Source organism: Condylura cristata, unplaced genomic scaffold, assembly GCF_000260355.1.
Source record: "Condylura cristata isolate star-nosed mole 26May11 unplaced genomic scaffold, ConCri1.0 scaffold00004, whole genome shotgun sequence".
NCBI classification, from domain to species: Eukaryota; Metazoa; Chordata; class Mammalia; order Eulipotyphla; family Talpidae; genus Condylura; species Condylura cristata.
This window is the reverse complement of record NW_004567105.1, coordinates 49767210-49773984: the sequence shown is the minus strand read 5'-3', so window position 1 is coordinate 49773984 and position 6775 is coordinate 49767210. Positions and strand designations below refer to the sequence as shown.

At 38.2% G+C, this 6775-nt stretch overlaps 1 long non-coding RNA gene across 1 annotated transcript; it reads left to right on the top strand.

The window, feature by feature from the left end:
• The first annotated feature begins 481 nt into the window (after positions 1–481).
• Positions 482–3768, top strand: LOC105854771. Its single transcript, XR_001146292.1, has 3 exons — positions 482–656; positions 2679–2830; positions 3697–3768. It is a non-coding gene; the product is annotated as an uncharacterized LOC105854771 (long non-coding RNA).
• Positions 3769–6775: the final 3007 nt, after the last annotated feature.

Genomic DNA, 6775 nt, shown 5'->3' with positions numbered 1-6775 from the left:
ACATATTTACATTTTAAGTGAATACATTCATTTTATGTAAATTAGAATTCAATAAAAGTGGTTAATTTATATGTGTATTTCTGTACTCATGGGACAGTTACTTTAGGTTTCCATTTAAATTCTTACATTATGTGCTCTTTTTCATATTTCATGTTCATTTCATGTTATTCAGTCCTTCCTGTCATAAGCTTCAAGCCTTGCTTCCACCATATTGTACTACCAACACCAACCGACATAATGAGATAGCTGTCGTCATGTCTACAAATACCTCCAGCTTTACAAAATCTGGGAAAGAAAACTTCAGGTTGTTCCCAAATAGGTGGTATACTCAGTGAAATCCACCGGTTTACAATCTTCTAGCTCATATTAACATCATTATGCTTAAGGTACTATTCCTCATGAATCATTTCAACAGGTCTGCTTTTTCTTTTTCTTTCTTTCTTTCTTTTTTTTATTCTTATAAACAGAAAACAAACTAAGGATGGTTTCCCAAATCCATGCTCTGAAGCTTGTAGTAGAACTCAACTCCAGCCTTGTTTTTCATGATCTGAAAACCTCTTTGAACCCGAGATAATACAGACTGTGGATTTTGTTGTGAAAAGCATCCGATTATTTATTGCACTTCATGATCCAGGAACTGAAATTGCATCAATTGGGTAATAGTATCCACAAAAAATTGAGTACAATAGTCTCTGTAGAGTGATGAATGTCAACAATGTTAAGTAGTCTAAATGAAAGTACTTATGTTGTCAGCTACAATAAGAGAATCTTAACCTATGCAATTTGTAGCATTACTGTTTATGAAGTTAGTAACCTTTAGTGAATACCTGAGAGTTTGCAGCTGTAAATATAAAGGTGCTTGCAAAATATTTAGACCAGATGAAAAAAAATACATTAATTATAAATAAGTGACCCAAAGTGTAACATTAGAATAATGGTTTCTTAAATTTCCTAAAAAAATATTGAATAATATTTGCTAGAAATATAGCAAATCTAGACCATTAGTTATTGATGGATTCATGAAAAAGATATTTTCAATTTAAACTGTGATTCTAGGAAGGCAGAAAGGGAAGAGAGATCCTTAAAATTCAATGGGTGAACTTCTATTTATCAATGAACTATCTCTCTGCTTAGATTTTATTGTTATTGTTGAGATACTTATAATACATCCTACTCAATTGGACCATGGTATACCTACATACAGAGTTAATCAACAAACTAGATAAGTGATAAATCCTCAAGAAGAAGCATATTAGAGCTCAACTTCAGTACAATTGGGTTGTTAACACCCTTGGGAACTTACAGCTGTTTAAAAAAGTAAGAAGGCCAAAACACTCAGTGAATTCAATGGGATTTAATAGAAATGTCAGAGTAAGTACATTCTCAAGACATGTAGGCCTAATAATTCAGAGTCCTTTTCCTAATCCAAAGCACATCATCTCACCACAACTTTTCATTTAACACTGATCAGTTTGTTTAACAGATTAGGAAAGGCAAGGATATATTCCAGGCAGAGGATGCTTCTTATCTTTTAAATTTTGCAATGAAAACTCCTTTCATAGCCTCTTACAAATCTACAATATCTCTGCTGTCACAATTTAAGTGTGTCTTTTAGCTGCAGGAAGTTTTGGTACATTAAGGATGTTTGCTTTTTACAGTGGGAAAACATTTTGCAAAAGGGTCACCAAAAATAGATGTCATCAAACTCAGAAAATAATCAGGTAATTTGGAATAGCTTCAATGCCCAGTGGAAGAGAATGAGCTACATTTATATCCTTAAACAACCCATATTCCTATTTTAAAATGTTTAGCCAAAAAACTGATAGTAGGCCCTCCCTGGTGGTGCAGTGGGTTAACGCCACTTCCACATGAGTTTGATTCCCCCCTGCCCTGGAGGTGACCACATGGCGCAGCAGACCTCTCCTGGCCCGCCCACTGCTCCCCTCAGCAGTGTACTTTATCCATCTGCCTGTTCTGCTCCCCACTCTGTCTCTGGTGAAGCCTCTCGCCACCCCTGAGCCTCGGGCCTGTACCCCAGTTCTGTATGCACAAATAAATCTTTAAAAAAAAAAAAACTGATAGCAAGTAAACCTTGGCTTTTTACAATTACTTGCTATTACTTGCTATTTATCCCCTAACTGACACTTACTATTGCTATAAATAGCAATTTCTTGCTATTTATTCCCTAACTGATGTCACTTACAATGACATCAACCTAAAGTCAGAGTATAAATAGTATCCTGTGGATTATAAAAACTAGTGACCATTTCATTTTCAACTCAAGCGGCAAAGACAATGGAGCCTTCCTCTTAGAATAGCAAATGACTGCTTTAGAAATCTTTCACTTTTCATTGTCTTTTTCAGAAACCACGAATAAAGCCCTGCATTTAAACAAAATGAAATTAAAAATTATTTCTATAAATGACTTTTCTGACTTGGGAAGATCTGACTGAGCATGTGAATACTGTTACATACACGAACTTTTCTATGCTCAACTCTTATTACCTGCTGACATTTATCCCAGTAGTAACAGCAGCCACAAGTATAACTTTTTCTCTGGTCACTGCTCTAAGTTCATTACATGTAACTCACTGAATTCACTAAATAATCTTATGCATTAGTTTCTACTGCTGAAGAAACTGACGCATAAAGGAAAATTAACTTGACCATGATTACAGAACACAGGAGGAGGTGAAACAAGGGGTTGAGCTTTGCACAAAACCCCCTTAACTGCTAAAGGAAAACCAGAGGAGGAGATTCATGAGGCACCACCACAGCCTTCCCGCAGGAGCAGCTAAACCTAACAGAAAACTAATCAAATGATAGTCAGGTATGAGCAACTTTTTTCTCTTTCTAATGGTGGAACTGGTGACAGACATCTGCATGACTTTTTGTTGAGGAAGGAACAAATTTCCAAAGCTGGGTAGAATATCTTTTAAAATAAAAATGGAAAAGTTCAAAATAACTTTCTAGTGTTACCTCTTTATTGCTACAAAATGCCTGCATCAAAAAGCAACTTTAAAAAAAAAATCACTAGTTTCATTGTGGCTCACTGTGGCTCACTAAATGGCAAAGGACTCAAGGACCATCAGTTCTTGGAGTGAGCGTGGTCAATGTTTGTTCGGCAGGCACTGAGCTTGGCAATGTGCAAGTGCCTGGTAAGTAAGGCTAGAAAGCATGCACTTTTTACAGATTTGGAACTGAAGCTCACAATGTTTTAAAGGTTACTTCCTACAAAGCTGTAATGTTGGGATTCATGCTCTGGCCTGTCTTCTCTTTAAACCTACCCATTGAGTTCCATACAGAAGCCCTCCATTCAAATATCAAAACAGTTATCCCTGTCCAGGATGAGTTCAATTTCATTTATATTGACAGGCATTTTGACCTTTGCAAACTACTGGTGAATATTTCACCTTATTTCAACTCCTCTTTACAGCTTACCGATGAGAGTGAACATTTTAATGTTTGCAAATGATTGCAATCAAGTGATAGCAGATTAACTATATTTTCTGAACAAACAAGGTGTAGGTGTAGGCTGGAAAATAACCCAACCTTATTCTTGCAATGGGAGATGCTTAAAGATGTGTGTAAAGCACCCAGAGGGAAATACTCACTTTTTTTTTTTTTTTTACTAGTTCAGCTCAGTTTCTATTGCCTAATCACTTTCTTATCGCCAAAAATTACATATTTACACAGGTGCTTCCCTGATTTACTTGTTTAGAAGCAGCCACTGGGAGCAAAACTTTGTGACTCAGCTTTGGTGATGCAGTCCAGCTGGAGGTTGACAGGTAAACAATTACCAGTAATCAAATCCTAAATTAATCCTGGTCTTCAAAGTCAGAGGTGGAGGAAGGGTGGGCTAGGGGTTATAAATGAACTGTTAGTAATATTGGAACTGGAACTAGGAAGTCTAGCCTCAGATGAAAACAACAAAGCGAAGAGTTGACATCAACCTCACTGCCACATGGATTATCGCAGAGTCCTCTGAATGGGGGTTTGTTATTTCCCCATCCTGGCAAAATCAGCTTGACTATCTTAGCCTCTCTAAAAGGCAGCCAGCAGACAAGTGAAGTGCTTTTTAGTTCTCAAGAGTATAATTTCATTATGCAGAATTAAGCTGTCTTGACATAAATTTCTCTCTGGTTTTTGGTATCAGTAAATATTGTTTAAAATAAAAATCAAGAATGACTATGTTTGCTCTTTTAGAACAAACCATATGCTCTAAGTGCTTGCTAAGTGAACCGCCTTAGGTGGGAAGCTATCCATCCTGTAGTGCTTGCTAGATTTCCTGGGAGTTATTATGACAGTAACCTCCCCCAAATCCAGAGCCCCTCTTGTGACATATCTGTGCACTTTGGGGACATTTATTTAAAAGGCAGCCTGACTGGCTGGAGAAAGACTGTTAGCCCTTTTTTTTTTTTTTTTTGCAGGTCATTTTTCAGCTTACTGGTAATGAACAAAACAGGTCTGATATTTTCAATAATATACTCAGGAAACGTGTGGTGTGGGACTGCAGCTTTCAAGCAGTTGACACAGAAATCTAGTTCCATCAGTGTTGAGAGCCATGCCTGAAGACACTGCCTGTGTTTGGGGATCAGCCAGGAAAGCAGTATCAGCCACAACAAGGCCATATTTTGACTGGTTTTCATCAATTTGACTTGGGTGGTTTTTTCCCCCTCCCTTTTTTTTTCTGCCTCTCATGAAAGTATTTGGCTTCGAAGCAGAAAAAAAAAAATTTCGTTGTAACTCAAAAGGGCTCTTACTGTCTCACATAAAATGTGGGCTGGAGCATTTACCTTATGGTTTGGCTCCCGGTTAAAAGTAAGCAAAAGTTGAACATCAGGGAAAAATATTAAATGACCACTTGTGTTTCTAGTCTTTATTCTCCTTCGTCTGAAAGTGTGGTGCATAACCTTTTACTCTGAACAGAATTACCCCCATGAATGTGGGAATCTGAGTGAAGCACAGGCTCTCTAATGTCAGTGGGAGCACCCCAAATAGCAGCACCCCAAAGAAAAATACCAGCATCTTAAGGAAATGGTTCTGCCCGAGGTCCTGCTACTATGTGCTGACTCAGAGAAACGGGGCAACATACTGAAAACATTTGCAGGCCTGGAAAATAACTGGTTTAATAATTCAAGTTGCTTTTAAGTTACCAAAAAATACGTAAAAACAAATAGACCTCCCTTTCCAAAAGTAATGTTGTAAGGCAATCTACTCCTGAAGTGAAAAAACAGAGCTTGTGATCAAATGCAAATTCAGTTGTGAAACTCTTAGACAATTGACAAAGACACTCCGGACTCCACAACCCAATTAGATAAATAGAAATTTCGAGTTCATGACTTTAAAATATTTAGATTAAAAAGTGAAAAATTTAGTTAATACTTAAGATGTATTTTCATCTAGTTATACATATTATTTGCTTCCCAAACAATTTTCCATGTATTCCACATTACTAATGACCTTAGAATTGGCTTTTTGTTTATTTTTGCTACATGGCTGACACCAGGATTTACACCAAGATTTTTTTTTTTTTTTTTTTATCTCAGAGCTATTAGTAGTTTGGGCTGGATGATTCTCTGTTGCAGGGACTGACTGTCCTGTTCATCTCAGAGGCTTCAGAGCACCCTCAAATCACTATTCACTAGTTGCCAGTATCCTCCCCCACCCCACGTAAGAACCAAAACTGCCTCTAAACACTACTGCACCCCAGAAGAGCAAAATCTCCACCAATTAAGAACAGACTTTATTTGATTTTGCTCATTCAATTCCAAATGCCATTTGGAAACTACGTCTACGTAGTTGCCATTATTATCCCACTTTGTCCTCTTTTCTAAACAACGAGGATGTAACTCAGAGTGCTTTTCATAGTTTACCAAGTAGCAAAGGAAAAACTTCAGCCAGATACATAGTTTATACCCCTGATGTATAGGGGGCTTCTGTGCCACTGGCCTCAGTGATTATGGCCTGTGGCCTTGAATGCAGGAAATGCTTGGGAACGTGGGTTCAGGGCACGGACACCTGATGTGGACACCAGGAGTATGGTGTGGGCGTGTGTAAGGGCGGGGCATATGAGGGAGGCATCCCAGAGGATGGTGTATGGTGGGTGAGAGAACATCCAGAGAGTAAATTGGTCAGGGGCTGAGGCCTGCCAGCCTCCTGGACCCGTGCCCCCTTGCCTGCCACCTGTTACTACTCGCACATAACTGATGGTGTAGGAAGGTCATTAAGGGTCTGAAAAGGTCAGGATTCCTCCTCTACCTGAATCGCTAGAGAAACTACATTATCTTAACACTCAACATTCAGAATTTGAGTTGAACAAAACTGTGGCTATTTTCTCTGTGGTCTAGATTTCTAGAAATCTAAAAATAAAGGAACATTTTTCTGTTAGAGACACAAAATAACTCCACTCACATTTCCTCTAATTCCAAAATGTTCCTTCCAGCAGGAAGGCCCACACAGGTGGCCACACCTAGAAGTGAGTGAGTGAACCATCTGCACTTGCTTCCATTTGCTTTTTTAATTCTTGTAGTTTTTTCATTTGTTTGAATAGGTTAAGTCTATAGAGCCTGCCAGAGTCACCATAAAGTGAACTGGCATGATGCTGGCTGGCAATAGCAATATTTATTTGATAGCAGAAGGAGGGTAGAATTTGAGAGTTGGGCATAGCTAGGATTTTCTGCTGACCGGCTTTGGGAATTTTAGGGGAATGACTAGCTTCATTTAGCTTCTGATTCATCATCTAAAAAAGAAGGACAAGTATATTTGCAAGGTG